Consider the following 21,076-nt stretch of genomic DNA (forward strand, 5'->3'; position numbering starts at 1 on the left):
TGATCCCCCTACCACTATTACCACTTTTTAAAAAACAGCTTTCTCCCCCCCCCTCCCCGGTGTTTCTTACTACACCACCTCAACACACCCGGGAAACGCCGGGTAACCTCGCTAGTTTGTTTATAAATCAAAGATCTTTTCGACATAATTACGTCTTCATATTCATTATGCACAGTTTTTTTGTTTTTTTGTTTTTTTTGTCTTATTTATTCCTTGTGGCATGATGCCTCTAACGTGCATATCTTCTAATCTGGACATTTTGAAATCAGTGTTCTCGCTTTTCTTCGTGGCATCATGCCACGAGGGATTTAAAAAAAAAGACAGAAAAAAAACTGTCTATCCGGATGAAGATGTTATAACGTCGAAAATATCTTTGATTTAAAAACAAATACATATTTGTTTATTTTTTTACATCTGCGTTGAATTGGCTTACAAAGCTTACATTTTGACTTTACACTTAAACAATGCTTTTATCACGGAGATTATATATATATATATATTCGAAATATGAGGTTAGAAAGACAGCCACGTGCGTCCCACTGGACTTACAATACACACTCTCTACTTCGACCAACAAACTCTGCCAAACGACATCATGGCACGTAAGAAAAAAATATATATATTGTATTGTTTTAAAAGAAAATTCCTGATAAAGGCTTTATAAGCCGAAAATTTGAAACTTTAAATAAATAAATCTTTGTTTATTTAAAAAAAAATACAGATACGCACGTGGTTGTCTTTCTAACCTCATATTTCGAATTCCGTTTTCTCCGTGCTTCTAAAATCGAAAATGGAATTGAAAATATCGTACGTAGATACTTGACGCCTATTGACAGTAATTCTAAAATTAAATTTATTATTTACGACAAGAAGTTTAGGACACAAAACCTTGTGGTTAGAAACAACTCCTCGCCGGCTATAAAAACGTTGGAATAAACCAATGAAGTATATAAAATCATATGCTCAATGGGGGAACGTAACTCCGAAAATAATACATACAATTAGGTATACAACAACAACGTTGTCCCGGCGAATAACCATACATCTAATAAATAATAATACTAGGCTGATTTTTTTTTAAATTTCACCTAGATATGCTTTATGTGCCTGAAAGTGTTCTTAGATAGGTTTTGTATCGGAATGACTCTGATAAGTATTGAAAAAAATCCGACTACAGAAAGAAAGAATCCGATTTTGACTACAGTTTAAACCCTCATGCATCTTAACATTTCACCTGCAGTTGAGAAGTTTTATCTTCGCACAAGCAGAAGAGCCCGGCATATAAAATCAACAGTAGGTTTGTTGATAAGACTGAAGCGCGTTCGAAATGAATGTTTCTTTTTAGAGTACAATTGAAGCTATTATATAAAATAATTTTATAAAATAAACGATAGGCTCTCTACAGTGCAATGAAGACTACAATGTATTGGTGACTAAGTCACTGCGAGAGATATATGACGCTTTCACCTGGGGTACCACGTTATGTCTCCAACTAAAGTAGGAAAACCATTGAATTGATTGAAAAAATGGGCGATTTCCTCGATTTCGATGAGAATAAAAGTATTGAAAGTGCTGAACATTGGGCGAGCCTCATTCAATCCCAGGCAACGTCGGTTCACCCTTCTAGTGTTTATATATGATAGATAATAATTCTCTTTGTTAAAAATACTGGTAAATCGATAACTGAATTATACCGTGTTTGGAAGAACAGCGGGTGAAGGGATTGTAAAAAAAAATAAATAAATAAATGGGGGAAAAAAAAAGAATAACAAAAAGAAAACAAGAAGAAAGCAAGTTTTACAAGATATAACTAAAAAGGGGGGAAAAGACGGAAGTAAAAGAAAAAAAAATAATTACGAAATGCTTACGCATGCGCAGAAGAATTTTTTTTTTTCAAAACGAGGCAAGAATTTCAAAATGGCGTCGTACGGATGAGAAAAATAATATGGAAGAGATTCCGAATCAGAAAAGCAATCATATCTATAAAGAGAAAGTCAAGATAACAACCTTGGATGTATTTATCTTTTTTTTTTATGAAATTTATTTATTTTTATTCAATTTGTATTTGTTGTTGTTTTATGCTGAGATTGGTGGAACTATTACATTTGAAATAGGTTTTAAAATAAATGACAGAGGAAACGACAGGAAACGCAAAGAAGCACTCCATATACCAGGATACACTGACCTCTTTATTAATTGATCTCTTTAAGGAAAATTAGACATTCTTCTAAGCTGTCCTAAAAGCCAACACGCATATCAAGCCTAAGTTTGTATCTATCTATTTATCTATATGTTCTAGCATGGCACCTGGAGTTGCTCGGTCGTAACATACGCTTTATTATTATAGACATAATTTTCTGTTGCCAATTATATTGTTCATACTATATTTTAGCGAGAGCAAAACAATATATATATATGTAACATGGTAAGTGCTGTCCCCTTTTCATGTAAGTATAAAAAAGAGAGATTTAGTTAAAATGAAAATGAAATAGAATAGACGAAATTCGAACCTCGTAATTTAGGTTTAGAAATAGATTACGAGAGAGAATTAGCAAATGGAATGTGAACACAAACCATTGCTTAGTTTAGAGATAAAATAGTTTTAAGAAAAGGAATTCAACTATAGGACTATAGGATAATTTAATAAACATGTTTTTAACATATTGGAAATATAGGTTACTGGAAATATAAGTTAACATTCCTTTTGTAAACAAAGGAAAAAGTTTTGGACATGCATTTCCAGAACACGTGAAAGAAGACACATGTTTTAACATGTGTATGACGTCATGGAAAATGGAAAGTTCTCGATATAGTTAGAAACTTTAGAGTTAAGAAAGGAGAAACTGAGAGAGAGCCTGAGGACGAGAGACGACAGTCTGGAGTCCAGACATGGACATTCGAACGTCTGAAAGCGAGATGGTCACCTTTGAAACTTAGAATATGAAACTTTGAATTCTTGACTAAGAAAACCACGACCGATCGGAGAAGAAATAAACCCATCATGTGTTTTTATAAACGTCGTCTTTGTGTTGTAATTCTACCAAAAAAGGTAAAGTGAAATTGTCATTATATATCATGTGTTTTAAAATGTCTTTATATGAATCTCTTCATAACACGAACACAGAACGCAACAACATCTCTCACTAAGACTCTCTAAGACTCTCACTATTAACAGGACCTTACAATAACAATAACAACAAGAAATACGAACAAGAACAACAATAATAATAATAGCCAATATATAACATATATGTATATATATATATATAAATATATATATATATATATATATATATATACAGGGTGACCCCCCCCTAAAAAAACGGGAACCAACTCTAAATAGGCCCTTTTTCTTAGTATTTTGTCCGAATAAAATGAAACTTTGGTCATAACTAGTTTATTATATTCAAAACATCACATCAACTAGGGTCTTTGGCCTTTTTTTCTCCGTTAACTGTAAAATGCTCAGAACAATAATTGAATGTCCTCTGTTTATTTTTTTTGAGGGGGTCACACTATATATATATATGTATATACATATATGTGTGTGTGTGTGTGTGTGTGTGTGTGAATCTTGTGTGTCATCACTTAGAATTATTAATTAGTGGCGTCAAAAAAGAAAGTCCGCATTTGTCACATTTTACAAAAACCGCAAATTTGAGCTAAATTGAATGTAACTGTTTAAAAACTATACATCATTTGATTCGCCTTTCATTCCTCTATGATTTTACCTGCTCATATTTGACTTTTAATTGCAGTATCCTTATGTTCATGTCAATTAAAAAAAAAAAAATTAACTTCAAATCGAGAAGACAGGAAACAAAAATCTGCGGCAACAAATGAGCTTAAAACCAGCTTAAAAATCCACCTTTTAGGCAACAAAGCATCTCTAATCGTAATTGTTGTTGTTCCAGGTTATACAACGTAACATTTAGTCCATATGCCTCGACTTTATCTTAGTGATCGTCAGGAGCTCATGAATCCCCACCTTTCTGGTTTATCTAATCGAAAAATCAGCCGCATATTGAAATGTAATGAGAAAACGATACGAATGACTATCGACTACCGCAGCCTCAGAAACAGATTTGAAACGGCTCCCCAAATCCAACAACAGTGTAATCTTGTTAAAAAGTGCTCTCTTTCTACAGTTAAGAACAGCATGAATAAATTTAATTTCCGGGGATGTATTGCAAGACGCAAGCCAATAGTTTCTGTAAAGAACAGAAAGCGCCGTCTGGACTTCGTTAGACGCAATGAAGATCAGGACTTCATATTAGTTGAAAATGATCTTTAGCGACGAAAGCAAGTTCAATAGGCTAGGCAGTGATGGTATGCAGTACGTACGTCGAAGAGAGGACGAAAAATTTAATCCTAGGTGCACAGTGTCAACGTTGCATGGTGGTGGAGGTTAAGTTTTGGTGTAGGATGTTATTAGTGTCGATCGTCCAGGGTCTATATTTCGTTTGCAAGGTCGAATTAATTTGACCCAGTACATTAATATGTTGGCTGAGCATTTTCTACCATACTTTGGCCGGAATTTGGATGATAATCCCATCTTCATGCAAGATAATGGAGTTTCATTCTATATTAATAAACAAACTTTATTTGTTATCTTCGTTAGTAGAGTGTACACGAGAGAAACGGGTTAGTATGAGAGTTCAGTGTCCGTACGCGCACCTGTTTTTATAGTAGTCGTGAAGACTTCCTTGTGTGGAGACGAAGATTAGATATCCGACAATTAGATATACGGCATAATCACGTTGACCCACTGGTTCCCGCAGGCTCACCGAAGTTAAGCAACGTTTTTTTTTTTGTTTTTTTTTTACATAGACGTCACCACTTATCAAGGCCGATAGGCAACTCGAGGATGAGGGTTAAAGAGTGTAGAGTAGTCAAAAGGACAATATAGTAATCGATAGTAATGGAAGGTCGGTATATTTGTTAACTTAAGTGGAACGGCTCATCAGAAACTTGTTCACGTTGGACTTGAAGACAACCATATTATAGACAGCTGGAAAGCAGGAAAACGGAAGACAATTCCACGGGCGTGCAGTTCTAAGAAAGAAGCTTTGATAATGGAATCTATGTTTAGGTTTAGGTACAGATAAAGAGTGGGGGGAATTATTGATAGTGTGTACAGCTAGACGAGTGTTTCTTGTGAAAGTTTGGCGAGGGGGGACCATAGATTGAAGCTCAGTTGAACACTTTCCATGAAAATAACGATAAAGCAGAGACAAACTCGCAATATCTCTTCTGTGAGATAGAGGTTGCAGCGAAGAGAAAAGGACATATCTCACCAGGCCACGAAGTCTATTTTGAACCCTATCAAGGAATTCAAGGAATTTAAGGAATTCCCAAAAGATTGCAGGCTGTCAATTTGCAGTAGGGCTATACTACTAAATACTAACTAGTTAATTGTGTTCCTCTTGTATTTGTCTAAAATTTTATTTAAATAACAATTTTCCATTCTGCGGACTTTCTTTTTTGCCTCCCCATTTTGAAGTCATTTTTTAAATTGACGTTAACACTAGGATACTTCAATTAAAAATCAAATATAAACAGGTAAAATCATAGAGGAATAAAGACGAATAAAATGCGGCATAAGTTGTTTAAGCAGTTACATTCAATTAAGCTTAAATTTGTGGTTTTTGAATATATATATATAACTACTTAATTTACTCACATAAAATTAATATACGAAAGTGTAAATTTATGCGTAAACTTTAAGTATTTACTTCAAAAGTGCTCAATACGTAGGTAGAGCTAGTTAGAAAGTTATAAAATATATATGGCGATTAAGCTACACTGAATATTCCGCGTTTCATCCACTCTAGGACACTTCAGGCTGAAGAGTCCTAGAGTGGATGAAACGTGGAATATTCAGTGTAGCTTAATCGCCATATATATTTTATAACTTAATATCTATATATATATATATATATATATATATATATATATATATATATATATATATATATATATATATATAAAGAAATGTATACGAAAAGTATAAAAGCTTATAACTTTTCTTTACTCGTGTTCAATTGGTGACGTGCAGGAATGCAAAATAATATTATGAAAAACATTAAAATATATGTGTGTGGGGGGGGGGGTGCGCGTATGTGTGGGGGGGTGCGTGTGTGTGTGTGGTGTGTGTGGGTTCGTGTGTGCGCGCACGCGCGCGTGTGTGTGTGTTACTTTCCCCATTATTTTTCGTAAGCTATCGGTCCAATCTAACTGAAATTTTTATGGACCTTTGTGATGACAAGGTGCGGGAAAGAAAGTACACACACACACACACACACACACGCACACACACACACATATACATATATATATATATATATACTTGCAGGGAGACCTACCATCATCCGGGATTGAACGATGATCGACGAATGTTCAAAGTCTTATACTTTACTTTTATTGTCATCGGAATTGGAATGGAACAGACGTTTAGACGCAGGAAGAGAAAGAACGTGTTCGACACGGCCGATTTATTTAATTATTGTAATTCTTTGATATTTATTTATTTGCGGACTATTATCCCCATCTTTTTTTAATTGTTGTTTCACGAGGTTTCGGCCAACTATTCCTTTAGCCTTCGTCAGTTTGTTAACCGTGACAGGATAGGAATACTGAATCTCTTAACCGTTTATTGAAGGCAGTAATTACAGAAGATAGAGTTAAGAGATTCAGCATTCCTATCCTGTCACGGTTAACAAACTGACGAAGGCCAGAGAAATAGTCTTTTTGTTGTTGTTGTTTTGTTTTATTTACAAAGGCGTCACCACATATCAAGGCCTAAAGGCCACTCGAGGATAAGGGTTAAAGAATGTACCGTAGACAATTGGACAATGAAGTAATCGTTAGTAATTGAAATTCGGTAAATTTGTTAACTTATATGGAACGGCGCATCAAAAACTTGTTTACGTTAGACTTGAAGACAACCATATTGTAGTCAGCTGGAAAGCATGAAAACGGAAGACGATTCCATAGGCGTGCAGTTCTAAGAAAGAAGCTTTGTTCATGGAATCTACGTTTAGGTTTAGGCACAGGTAAAGAGTGGGGGGGGGGTAAATTATTGATAGTGTTTTCTGCGAGACGAGTGTTTCTTGTGAAAGTTTGGCGAGGAGGGACCATAGATTGGAACTCTGTCGAGCACTTGCCATGAAAATAACGATAAAGCATGGACAAACTCGAAACATCACTTCTGTGAGAAAGAGGTTGCAGGGAAGAGAAAAAGACATCCCATACGAGGCTACGAAAATGTCATGAAACAACAACAATAATAACAACAATAACAACAACAATAACAACAACAACAACAACAATAACAATAACAACAAACAACTATAACTATAAAGATGAGGATAACAGTTCGCAAATAAATAAATATACAAATTTTTCATCTCAAAATATTTTAACAATTATATAATATATTCTATGCGGTACAGACCTGAGGATAGGAGATCAAATAATAAAAAAAAAAACTTGGATTTATAAAACCAACAAATCCAAACTTGATCGCCTTTCGAGGCTCGTGGCGCAGTGGATAGAGACGTTGAATCGCTACGGTTTCATTGAGCATTGCCTGAAGATAGCGGTTTCAATCCTAACAAAAGCCGGTCAGAAAACCTGGTGAGACAACAACAAAAACAACAACTATGGAAGGCAGTAATTACTGGGGATACAGTCAGGAGATTCAGCATTCCTTTCCCGTCGCGGTTGACCACCTGAAGAAGGCCCGAGGAATAGTTATCCGACACGTCGTGAAGCAAGTATGAAGATGAGAACAGTCCAAATGAATAAACTGCAGTTTTGTTAATAACGTGACGAACTAAGATATTTTTAAAATGAGATGAAGTGCGTTATTTGGAAAGTAGCATAAATTAATTTATCCGAATTTATTTTTCTTTGTCTCTTTGGGATCAGAGCATTTGGTGGTAAATAGATACAAGGTTGGATTTGTATGCATTAAAATTAACCAGTTACTTTTTTTTTACATGGTAGTCACCGCTTATCAAGCCCCGGAGGCCACTCGAGGATAAGGGTTATTGCGTGTACAGTAATCTATGAGATGATATCGTAGGAATCGTTAGTAATGGAGATTTGATAAGGTGTCTTACTTAAGGGGGCTGTTTATCAGCTATTTGTTTATGTTGGACTTGAAGACATCCAAGCTGTAGTCAGGTGGGAAACAGGTAAACGGAAGAGAGTTCCACGGGCGTGCAGTTCTAAGAAAAAAATATTTGATTTAGACACAGATAAAGAGTGAGGAAAATTATTGACAGTGGTTTCAGCTAGACGGGTGCTTTTCGCGAAAGATTGGCGAGAGGGAGACTAGCGATTGGAGCTCAGAAGAGCACTCGCCATGGAAATAACGATAAAACAAAGACAGTCACTTTTTTCTGCACAGACCTACGTATTCACGTTCAGAAGAACTAGAGGAGAAAATTTTGGTCATTGCTAAAAAGAGATCGCCCACTAGATTTCGAAACCGGTTTTGTAGCTTGCCAAGAACAACACTCTACACCCAACCACCTAACGACTAAAATAAATGTTTTCATGACAGCGTTTTAAATGCGAATGACTTCTGACATCGCCCACACCCTCCTCTGTAAAAAAAAAAAAAAACCACACACACATTTAAAAATTCGTAGAATGCTTTTATTTCTTGGTGATGTGTTGGAAATAGTCTGAACTAGTTGAAGTATCCGGCGTTGCCAGGTTGTATTTGATATACTTGAATATTGCGTCCTCACACATGACTTTTTTTTTTACATGGTGGTCACCACTTATCAAGGCCCGGAAGCCACTCAGGGATAAGGGTTATTGCAAGTACAGTACGTTAGTGTGGATATTTAATGAAGTGTTTACTTAAGGGGCGGTTCATTAGGAATTTGTTAACGTTGGACTTGAAGACATCCAGGTTGTAGTCAGGTGGGAAGCAGGCAGACGGAACAGAGTTCTACAGGCGTGCAGATCTAAGAAAGAAGCTTTGTTCACGGAATTTACGTTTTGATTTAGGCACAGATAAAGAGTGGGGAAATTTTTTGACAGTGGATTCAGCTAGACAGGTGTTTTTCGTGAAAGATTGGCGAGGGGGGACCAAAGATTGAAGTTCAGACGAGCATCTGCCATGGAAATAATGATAATAACGATTTTTTTAAATCTTAAACAAGAAAAACACTTACCAGAACGATCGGTTTTTGAAATTACACAAGAAACCGACTAAGTATATCTTTGTTGCATTTCAAATTGTAAAATATATTTGACTAGCATTTCAGCCCGGCATTTGCCCGAGTGTTTGGAGTTATGTGTTGAGCAAAAAAAAAAGTGGTAGTAGGAAGGCAGGCTCGAACCCGTATTGCAAAGGAGGAAAAAAAACGGGACGTTTTTGCTGTTACGACCACCGCCAAACCGGAACTGACATAGGTTTAAATTAATATTAGACAATCGAAAAGAGGAGTTAACTTTCGAAAATATCGATGAAAAAAGCGACCCCTCCCTGTAGAAAAGTGCCCAGTTGAGGGTGAGGAAATAAATATTTTTAGCCAATTTTTCGGTATTTGTCGTCTTAAGGGTCGAGTTTCAAAGCGATACTAATCTTGTGAAAATCCGTCGCCTCTGTCGAAAGTTTTAGGTAGACATGCATACATTTATATATTGGTAGCTCAAATTTTCGACCCAAACCGATTAAAAAGCTTTCTCTATCTCTGAATACCCTTTATGTAAAATTTCAAATTTTTAGGCCAGAAATTGTCTGAGTAATTTGGTATAGACCGCAGAGATCAATTTGTTAAACCTTTGACCTCTATTATGACCTCTTAACATTTATAGTTTTGGACTCAAATCAAGTTATTAAGTTATATCCATGTCCAAGGACTTTTTATCTAAAATTTCAAGTGTTTATACCCAAAAATAGCGGAGGAGTTTGGTAGTGTTCTTCAAGGTCAAATCGTTGAACTTTGACCCCTTAACAGCCAAATTTAGTGCCGAAAACTGATCACAAAGATTTTTCCAAATCTCAGTACCCTGTATATCAAATTTCAAGTCTGTAGACTTTAAATTGACAGAGTTATTGCGTAGGTAAATGTACACACACTGACACACAAACACGTTCACTTTTATAGATATAGATATATTAATGCAAACTGTTAAATCTCCTTTTGTTTTTAACTATTTTACGTGCTATATTAATATAAAGACACGATAACAAATATATTAGGTTGTTGCATGAGTTCCCAACTTTTTTTTTGTTTTTTTCTAGAAAATCAAAGAATTTTAACTGCAAAAGTAAGTTCGAGTCGGACTCAAGCTCCAAGTTTTTGTGTGAATCCCATCGACGGAAAGTGGCGTGAAACTGTCGTAAAATCACACTTCATCTTTTCACCCAATTCTCTACATGTCTGATGGCCATCTTCCTTTAAAATAACCCTGAGTTGCTTTTTGTCTATTTTTGTGAGCATGCGCAGAAAAAAGTACAAACATGTCGGCTTGCTGAAATTAACATTTAGCATTTCAACTTGCTGATTTTTTTTTTATTATTATTATTATTATTACATTTTCACCCCAAACAAGGCACATTGCGACTTTGGTGTAGGCGGCTACTATCAGGGACATAAGCTACTGGGGTACTATATAGGGAGTTGGGAAGTAAGATGTCGGTTCACGTTACACTTGAACTTCTGCATGTCAGTAGGTTGGGGAAGCAGGGAGCCGGAATGGAATTCCAAAGTCTAGCGGTTCTGGGAAGAAACTATTGGATTAGAAAACTCTCCTACATCTAGGGATCTCCACTATTTAGGGGTGGAATTTAGCTGCTTGTCGGGTTTGTCGAGGGTATTTACGTAGTGGGGGCACAAGTGCTTGCAGTTCGTCAAAGCATTCACAATTAAAATACTTATAGAACAAGCAGAGGGACACAAAATTTCGTCGGTGGTACAGAGGCTGCAGCTAAGATGACAGTTCATGACCTATCAGGTTGGCGACTCTCTTTTGAACCTTTTCTAGGAGTGAGAGACTAGTAGCAGATGCACTAACCCAAATATGACAACAATACTCCATACATGGGCGAATGGTGACCTTATAGAGTTAAAGGATATTTTCGGGCGTTAGTAGCTTTCTACAATGGTAGCGAGAGCCTAGCTTCTTTGCAGCGGTCCTGGCAATGCTCTTAATGTAATTGTTCCAACTCATATTTCCTGTGAACGTTAGACCGAGGACTATATATATGTCTATATGCGTTATTCATCAATCCAAACAAAGATTTTATTCGTTATTAACCATCGTTGGTGTATAATTAATTTCAGCGTCACGTGATCAGTAGTTTAAGAGTTTACCTGTTAAGTATTTGCACACATGCATACATCTACCGTTTTATTATATAGATATGATGTTTGGCAATTTGTAGGAGTTGATTATAATTTATGTCGTGTTTTGCACAATTTACTGAAGAGGAGATGTTCTATATAAACTACCGCAAAAGAACTTTCTAATAAAGCAATTCTCAAATATTGGAGACAGTTCATTTCTAACACAATAAAACAACAAAAAGAGAGGGAAGAAAGCACCTCACCTTTGCTAAGCTAAGCTGACTTTCTTTAGCATAAAAACACTTACCAGAACAACCGGTTTTGGAAATTACACAAGAAACTGACTAAGTATCTCTTTGTTGCATTTCAAATTGTAAAATATATTTGACTAGCATTTCAGCCTGGCGTTGTCCGGGTGTTTGGAGGTGTGTGTTGAGCAAAAAAAAAAAAAAAAGTGGTAGTAGGAAGGCAGGCTCGAACCCGTACTGCAAAGGAGGAAAAGAACGGGAATAAACCTGACGTCTTTGCTGAAGAAATTAATGTTTTTAACGAATTCTTCGGTATTTATCGTCTGAAGGGTCGAGCTTCAACACGATACCAATCTTGTGAAAACTCGTCGCCTCTGTCGAAAGTTTTAGGCAGACATGCAAACATACATAGATACATTTATATATTGGTAGCTCAAATTTTCGATCCAAACCGATTAAAAAGCTTACCCTCTCGATGAATACCCTTTATGTAAAATTTCAAATGTTTAGACCAGAAATTGTCTGAGTAATTTTGTAGAGACCGCAGAGGTCAATTTTTTTTAAAACTTTGACCCCTATTATGACCCCTTAATATTTATTGTTTTAGGCTCAAATCAAGTTATTAAGTTAGATCCATGTCAAAAGAATCTATATCTAAAATTTCAAGTGTTTAGACCCAAATTTGGCGAAGGGGTTTGGTAAAGTTTTCAAAGGTCAAATTGTTGAATTTTTACCCCTTAACAGCCAAATCTCTGGCCGAAAACAGATCACAAAGATTTTCCAAAATCTCAGTACCCTATATATCAAATTTCGAGTATGTAGACTGAAAATTGATAGAGTTATTGTGTAGGGAAATGTACGCAGACACAAACACAGACAGACAGACACTTTCACTTTTATAGATATATAGATTGAATGCAATAATTGTTTGGTTTTGTTATGAAATAGGTAAGGCAGAATAAGTTATCTATCTAACTTTGTAGCTATTTATTTATCTATCTATCTAGCTATCTAGTCATCTCTATCTATCTATCTATCTATCTATCTATCTATCTATCTATCTATCTATCTATCTATCTATCTGACTGGAGATGTTTGACAGAAGATAGATATGATGGTGTTTTCATGAAACCTGTCAAAATATAACAAAGCTAGACCATAGACAAGTTTACCGGAAGATCTTATCAGCTGATCGGAACTACGTGTGAGTCACGTACATCAGATTAGCTGGAGATCATTTGGAGTTGGAATTTGGATATGGTGAACAGCGGTTGGGTAAATGATTGTCTCCCCTCCCCCATTGGGAGGGAGGTGACGTGTCTCTCAATGGAGACTGTTAAAAACCACAAGAAAAGAACTCTTTCCATGTTCGTTTGCGTCGACATCTGGAAAGTAAATAAAAAAAACTGAAACCAATTATCGTCTTGGGGTGAATGTCTCTCGCTCAACAGATTCCAGCTTATCCAAGAGGATCCGTCACTTGACACTCAGCCAAACAGGTGAGGGGCCGGAGACCGGCCCAGCACCTGTTGGGCTGAGGTACACCGCCTGGGTAATACCTAGGAGGTCCACCCTCCCAGGCCTTGCCACTGGGCTTTCAGGTGGGGCAAGTTTATTGCTTGCTGCCTGAGGCGCCCCGACCGGGGAATGCCGACGGGGTTACTCAGGCAATTTTTAAAATTGCAGGAGTGCCCCTCCTTTAGGGGAGCCTGCTAGGTTACCACTTTCCGGCCTTGTGCCACATTTTGCTGAGTGGACAGCAAATAAATATAATCCAAGAGGATGAATTCCAGATAGACCAGTTAATATCAGGTATGTCGGATATATGACCCCCCCACACACACAAACGCATATAAATTTGAAGGACCACTAAAGACATTAGCAGCACATTAAGGACATGTCACAACCAAATACGAAACGTATACACCCGTTTAGATGGGTGCCTTTCATGTTGGCATAACTTAACAGATTGCCACTACCTTCTTTCAAAAAAGATGATTGCTCTTAAATAAAAGTGTTTTTGCTTTTACTGCACAAGTTAGGCATAATCTTCCAAATAACTTCGAACACACGATTTGAAGGAAGCACGTCTATTCAATTAAGACAAACATAGAAATCAAAAAGCAGAAACAAAAAAAAAATAAATAAAATAAAACGAAATAATCGTTTTTTTAATATAATTTTTTTTATATTGTCGAGCAATTTCTTTATTGCATTTTCTTCCCGCCAACCAAATAAAGAGTCACGTGTCTTATCGCAAAATTCTTCGTGCGCTGAGATACCAAACTAGCACGCACTGCGCATGTCAGGAAGTTAAAATTCGCCAGGCCTCATTTAACACGAACGCTCCTTTTATATTTACGACGATGGCGAAGATACTCGAGAACATCTGAACAATGCGCATAGTTTATTACTTTGTGTAAATAGAAAAGGGTCAGATAAAAGAATAGGAGTTGGAGAGATAGATAGATAGATAGATAGATAGATAGATATGCGTAAACGGAGATAGATAAATAGGTTATTTTGCGCAAAAAGAGATAGAGAGGGAGATACAGAGAGGGGCGAGCTAAATAGATAGATAGATAGATAGATAGATAGATAGATAGATAGATAGATAGACAGACGCAAACTGGAATAAATAAATAGATTACTTTGCGTGAAGAGAGATAAAGGCGGCAAGGGAAGATACAAAGAGGAGGAAATTAAAGATGCAGATAGATAGATAGATAGATAGATAGATAGATAGATAGATAGATAGATAGATAGATGGTTAGATAGATGGATAGATAGATAGATAGATAGATAGATAGATAGATAGATAGATGGTTAGATAGATAGATAGATAGATAGATAGAAATATAGATAGATAGATAGATAGATAGATAGATGGATAGATAAATAGATAGATAGATAGATAGATAGATGGTTAGATAGATAGATGGTTAGAAAGAGAGATAGATAGATAGATAGATAGATGGTTAGAAAGAGAGATAGATAGATAGATAGATAGATAGATGGTTAGATAATTAGATAGATAGATAGATAGATAGATAGATGATTGCAACGTCTTGTCAGACGAGTGCCACACCCTCAGACACTGAAAGTCCATGAGCCCAAAAATGACTTCATCACCACGGGACCATTTTTATAGACAAATGCCTGAGGGAGTATCTATACACAGGTGGTGTTACAGAGTCTTAGCTTTGTACGACAGCTAAGTCTCTCTCTCAGTTCAAAATGTTGAGATCCAGCAACAAGCAAGAGCAAGATAACCAGCAACAAGTTAAACTGCAGACCAGCTTAATGCGGGCACTGGTCTCCAGATAGATAGATAGATAGATAGAGAGGGAGATACAAAGAGGGGCGAGTTAAAGATCAAAATAGATAGATAGATAGATTGACAGATAGATAGATAGATAGATAGATGTTAGATAGATAGATAAATATAGATAGATAGATAGATCGATGGTTAGATATATAGATATATATGCGTAAACTGAGATCGATAAATAAGTTATTTTGCCCAAAAAGAGAAAGAGAGGGAGATACAGGGAAGGGCGAGTTAAAGATATATATATATATATATATATATATATATATATTTATATATATATATATATATATATATATATATAGAGAGAGAGAGAGAGAGAGAGAGAGAGAGAGAGAAAGAGAGAGAGAAAGAAAGAAAGATATATATATATATATAGATAGATAGATAGATAGATAGATAGATATGAATAGACTGAGTCGGGGAGATTAAATAGATAGATAGATAGATAGATAGATAGATAGATAGATAGATAGATAGATAGATAGATAGCGCGAGGGTTAAAAAGATAACATAGATAAGCGACAAAGACTGAGAAAGGGAAATAGGAATGGCAAGTGAAGGTTCAGTACGACCGGCACCAATGCCAAGAAAAACGGAGAGCACGTACATCGCACAGATTTCATACCGTAATCACCCATTTCAATGTTGTTTAACTTCAGTGATCTGGTGAGAACCGATGTGTCAACGTGATTATGCCGTATCTTAACGTATAAGCAATGTTGAGCCTAGCCAGTACCACATGGGTGACCATTTGCGAAGGTCAGACGTTGTATGCACCGAGCTGAATCGTAGAAATTTCCAGATTGATATCTGAGTGCGCATTAATTCACTTGGAGAGATGTATCCGCCGTCTTTTTTAAGACATGCTTCACGGAGAAGGAAATACTGATGTAAAAACCCGTGGTCTACTGTATGTGTCCTGTGGCAGTCATCTGCACCGATAAAGATTAGCAGTAATACCAAAAATGTGGTTGGTTCTAGACAAAGCCTTCACCACTATAAACAAAACATCTGTGTGGATTTCCGGGTAACTTAGTTGTTGTGGCGGAAGCTCATACGTCGAAATCGATGGAAGAATCCATCATAATAAAGCTCAACGTCTGCGTGTATGTCTGACCACGAATACACTCCCATATGGTTTACTTTTTTTTACATAGGCATCACCACTTATCAAGGCGCATAGACCACTCGAGGATAAGGGTAAGAGTGTACAGTAGTCAATTGGACAATATAGTAATCGTTAGTAATGTAAATTCGGTAAATTTGTTAACTTAAGTGGAGCGGCGCATCAAGAACTTGTTTACGTTGGACTTGAAGACAACTATATTGTAGTCAGCTGGAAAGCAGGAAAACGGAAGACAATTCCATAGGCGTGCAGTTCTAAGGGAGAAGCTTTGTTCATGGAATCTACGTTTAGGTTTATGCACAGATAAAGAGTGGGGGAAATTATTGATATATTAAATTGACCAGATTCAATGATAGAAAAGGTATCAAGTATCTGAAATGGGTTTGACAAAGTGGGATCCCAGGGGGGCTCATACAGTTTCATCTAGAGCTACCAAATTTGGCAGAATAACCTACCATGGAGAAATGAGAAGGTTTGATGGGTTACACTGCTCACCATATAAGGGTGGGGCCCCAGGGGGGGGGGTCACTTATAACTGGGAACACTATGCACGTTCACATCGTTTAATGTAGAGCTACCGAACTTGCCATGATGGTCCACCATCGCTCAATCCCACGGTTGACCCATGGTAGATCACTTATAATAGGGAACCCTAATTTGTGTTTATGCGTTTTAGTTAATGAATATCCCCACTACTGCCTCCTCATGTTCGTTTGAGCAATTGATCTCCCCACCTCCACAAAGTTTATCTATGCAATGCCGGGTCTGTCTGCGTGTCTATCTGCCTGTACACCTATAAGACGAAAGGGGATGTAAGATACAAATGATTTTTTCTTATTATTATTTTTCTTCCTTTGAAGATTGTAATGCTGGGTATGGGGCAGCCAAACCAGCTGCCAACATTGCCCCGCTTTTTTATTGAAACCAACCGAGAGCTCTTTTTAGTATCCTCGCTGTTCCCTTAAATGTAATTGTCTGGATCTCTTTTGCACTTGGTTCACCAGGAATATTAGTTAGGTAGGACTTCAGGTTCTTCTTCATAAGTCCTGTGGCACCTATAATAACTGGTATGATTGATATCTCCTTAAGATTCCAGTTTCTTTTCATATCGTACATGAGACCTTGATATTTGGTCTGTTTCTGTGTATATGTGTGCACGTGTGTATGAGTATGTGTGTGCATGTATGTATGTGTATGGATATATGCATATGTTTAACCCTAACCCTAACCCTAACCCTATCCCCTTTACGATAGCGCGTGCGTTATTTTCTGTGCCACGCTTACATCCGGGTCGTTTAATTGTTATGTACTTCCATTTCTTGTCATAAATAATTTTACCAAGAATTCTTCATAAGTTTTGGTTTTGGTTTCGATTATAGCTGACGGAACTCAAGTCATCTATGAGCATGTTTCGGTCAGCTAGTTTTTAGAAAACCTCTTCAGGCGGCCTTGCCTATATGAAAGCACATTTTGCAATGAATATTTCAGGCCAACTTACGGTAAAAGTTCCTATTTACAATGCCTCCCCACGGGACAGAGTTAGACACCAGGGTCGTTTTTTAACGTGGAGAAAAGGAACAAAAATAAAAATTGTCTCAGTCGTGAAGGATTTCTCCTCCACTGACAGAGAACAAGAAATTGAAGTGCAGCATCTGAAGAACAGATGGTATTTATTTGCTCCTCCACCGAGCAAATTAGGCACAAGGCCGATTTTTAATGTGAGGAGTGAAGGGAGGGGGAAGGGGAAAAGGGGACCAGCTCCCGAGAGGTGGGAAATGGGAGCTGGTTAAAGGTCAGACATGTGGGGTTGCCCCCACATCTGGTCTTTGCTAGTCATAGCTAGTCATAGCTGGCAGTATCTGCCGGAACAGATGGTATTTATTTGCTCCCCCACCGAGCAAATTAGGCACAAGGCCAATTTTTAATGTGAGGAGTGAAGGGAGGGGGAAGGGAAAAAGGGGACCAGCTCCCGAGAGGTGGGAAATGGGAGCTGGTTAAAGGTCAGGCATTTGGGGTTGCCCCCACATCTGGTCTTTGCTTGCAGTATCTGCCGGAACAGATGGTGTTTATTTGCTCCCCCACTGAGCAAATTAGGCACAAGGCCGTTTTTAATGTGAGGTAAAAACCAGCTCCCCTAAAAGTAGGCAAAAAGGGGGCACTCTGGTTACCAAAAATAATAATTGTCCCAGTATAGAGGGTTTCCCCTCCATTGACTGGTACAAATTATCTTAAGTGCAGCATCTGCCGGAACAGATGGTATTTATTTGCTCCCCCACCGAGCAAATTAGGCACAAGGCCAATTTTTAATGTGAGGAGTGAAGGGAGGGGGAAGGGAAAAAGGAGACCAGCTCCCGAGAGGTGGGAAATGGGAGCTGGTTAAAGGTCAGGCATGTGGGGTTGCCCCCACATCTGGTCTTTGCTAGTCATAGCTAGTCATAGCTTGCAGCATCTGCCGGAACAGATACTACACTTTGATCTTGGCCCGAAGTACGTTAAAAGTTATTCATAAATAGAAATAAAGGATAGTATTAATCCGTGCGTAAAACATGGAAAAAGGGGCGTGGGAGTAGAGTAGATAGGGTGGTGGTTTAAGAAGTCAGAAGTGGGAACATCAAGGACAGAAAGAGACGATCCTATCTGCCTGTGTGCGGGCTATTTGTTAAAGACATTGAGTGAACTTGTGTATATTTAGTTTAATTTAGGGGATGGGTGTGGACTTTATTAGCATTGCAGAAACGTTCTGTGAACTTTGTTTTTGGTTTTAAGGTCATTTAATTATCAGGTGTTCTGTAATAAGGTCTTCTGTGGTCGGAGAGTATGCACCCTAACCGTTCCCATCACCCAATCCCCGCTACATCCTTGTCGTTCTACTTTAGATCGGTCAAGGTAGAGGGAAAAAAGAAGGGAAGAAAGAAGAAGAAGAAGAAGAAGAAGAAGAACAAGAACAAGAACAAGAACAACAACAACAACAGTAACAAGAAAATGAATAAGAAGAAGAAGAGGAAGAAGAAAAAAGAAAGAAAGAAATAAAGAAGAGGAGATGACGTAGAAGGATGGAGTACTGCTGCCACATCTGGGCAGGAGCTGCTAAAAACAGCCTATCCTGCCTTGACAGAGTGCAAAATAGACTTCGTGGTTTAGTAGGGGATGCCCTTTTCTCTTCCCTGCAACCTCTCTCCCACAGAAGAGACGTTGCGAGCCTGTCTTTGTTTTATCGCTATTTCGATGGCAGGTACTCGTCCAACCTCGCCAACCTTTCACGAGAAACACCCGTCTAGCTGAAACTACTGTCAACAATTTTCCCCACTCTTTATCTGTGCTTAAATCCAAATGTAGATTCCGTGAGCAAAGCTTCTTTCTTAGAACTGCACGCCAGTGGAACTCTCTGCCGCTTGCCTGTTTCCCACCTGACTACAAGTCCAACATAAACAAATTCCTGACAAACCGCCCCCTTAAGTAAGACACTCTATCAAAACCCCCAATACTCATGATTACTACAATACTATCTCAGTGATTACTGTACACGCAATAACCCTTATCCCTGAGTGGCCTTCGGGCCTTGATAAGTGGTGACCTCCATGCAAAAACAAAATGGGGGGAAGGAAAGAGAAGAGGAAAAGTGCCCATCCCTTGCCAATCCTCACGCGTCCTAACCCCCACCCCCGGCCATTCCCTCCGTCCACTCCCACAATCATATCCACCATTATATTCGTAAACCTTATATTTCTTCGTATTTTTTTTTTGTTAATTTGTTAAAATAAAAATGGAAAACCGAAATGCATTTAGCTAACTAAAACTTCCATGCTAAGATATGCATATTAGTTATAACAGTGGTAATAATCATCATAGATAGAGGCTATATGTTATATATATATATATATATATATATATATATATATATATATATATATATATATATATATATGATTGTTGAGCTGGATTAAATCCGACGATATGAAATAAAATGGAGGTGGAAGGACCTGGATACTCAACGTTTCGCCCGATTTATGCGGGCTTCTTCAAGAGGGATGGTCATTGACGAGAGAGTCGGAGGATTGGGGCTATATATAATGATGGGGGAGAGCAGCGTGTTTTTCTTATGTAATATATATGACATCTAATTTACATAAGGAAAACACGCTGCTCTCCCCCATCATTATATATGGCCCCAATCCTCCGACTCTCTCGTCAATGACCATCCCTCTTGAAGAAGCCCGCATAAATCGGGCGAAACGTTGAGTATCCAGGTCCTTCCACCTCCATTTTATTTCATATATATATATATATATATATATATATATATATATATATATATGGTCGGTGGAAAAGTGCTGTCGTTTTTTATGTATATACATCTTATAAAAAACGACACTAATTTTGCACCAACTTAATATATACAGAGTGGTCGCTAGAAAAGCGGGAAATTTTTCAAACAACGATTTATTTTTACAAAGAATAATTTTTACAAAATTTTTTCAAACGCAAATGTTATATTAAACTCATAAATACTCAAAATGTCGTCCGTACACTTCACTGCAGCGTCAAACAACGATTTATTTTTACAACACTCACACGGCACCAATCAAAAAATAGCAATCACGCATTTTATTCATGATATAAGCTGACCTTCAAATTTCCCGCTTTTCTAGCGACCATCCTGTATATAGCGTGTCCACAAAGTGTTGAAGATTTTTGTCATTTTACCATTACTGATTATTTTTCCCCCTATTTCAGATATTTTACAGATAATATTTTGGAAATAATTTTGGATAAGTATAGCATTGAACACACCAAGTAAGCTGTGGAGCTACTCAGGCAATGCTTTGGAGACAGCATTATTTTTCGTTGTGGCAATGTCAAACAGCTACCATGTTCCCGAGGCTTGACTAGCCCCAAGTTTTTCTTGTTGGGATACTTTAAAGAAAAGGCCTAAACCTTGCAAGAATTGATCGAAAACATTAAGGAAGAAATACGGGAGTTAAATCGCAATCCAGAGATTCTGCAATTTGTCATAAATAATGTTTTGGAAAGAGCACAAATATGCGAAGCTGAA

This window comes from Euprymna scolopes, chromosome 44, assembly GCF_053919585.1.
Source record: "Euprymna scolopes isolate OS-2025 chromosome 44, ASM5391958v1, whole genome shotgun sequence".
Classification (NCBI taxonomy): Eukaryota; Metazoa; Mollusca; class Cephalopoda; order Sepiida; family Sepiolidae; genus Euprymna; species Euprymna scolopes.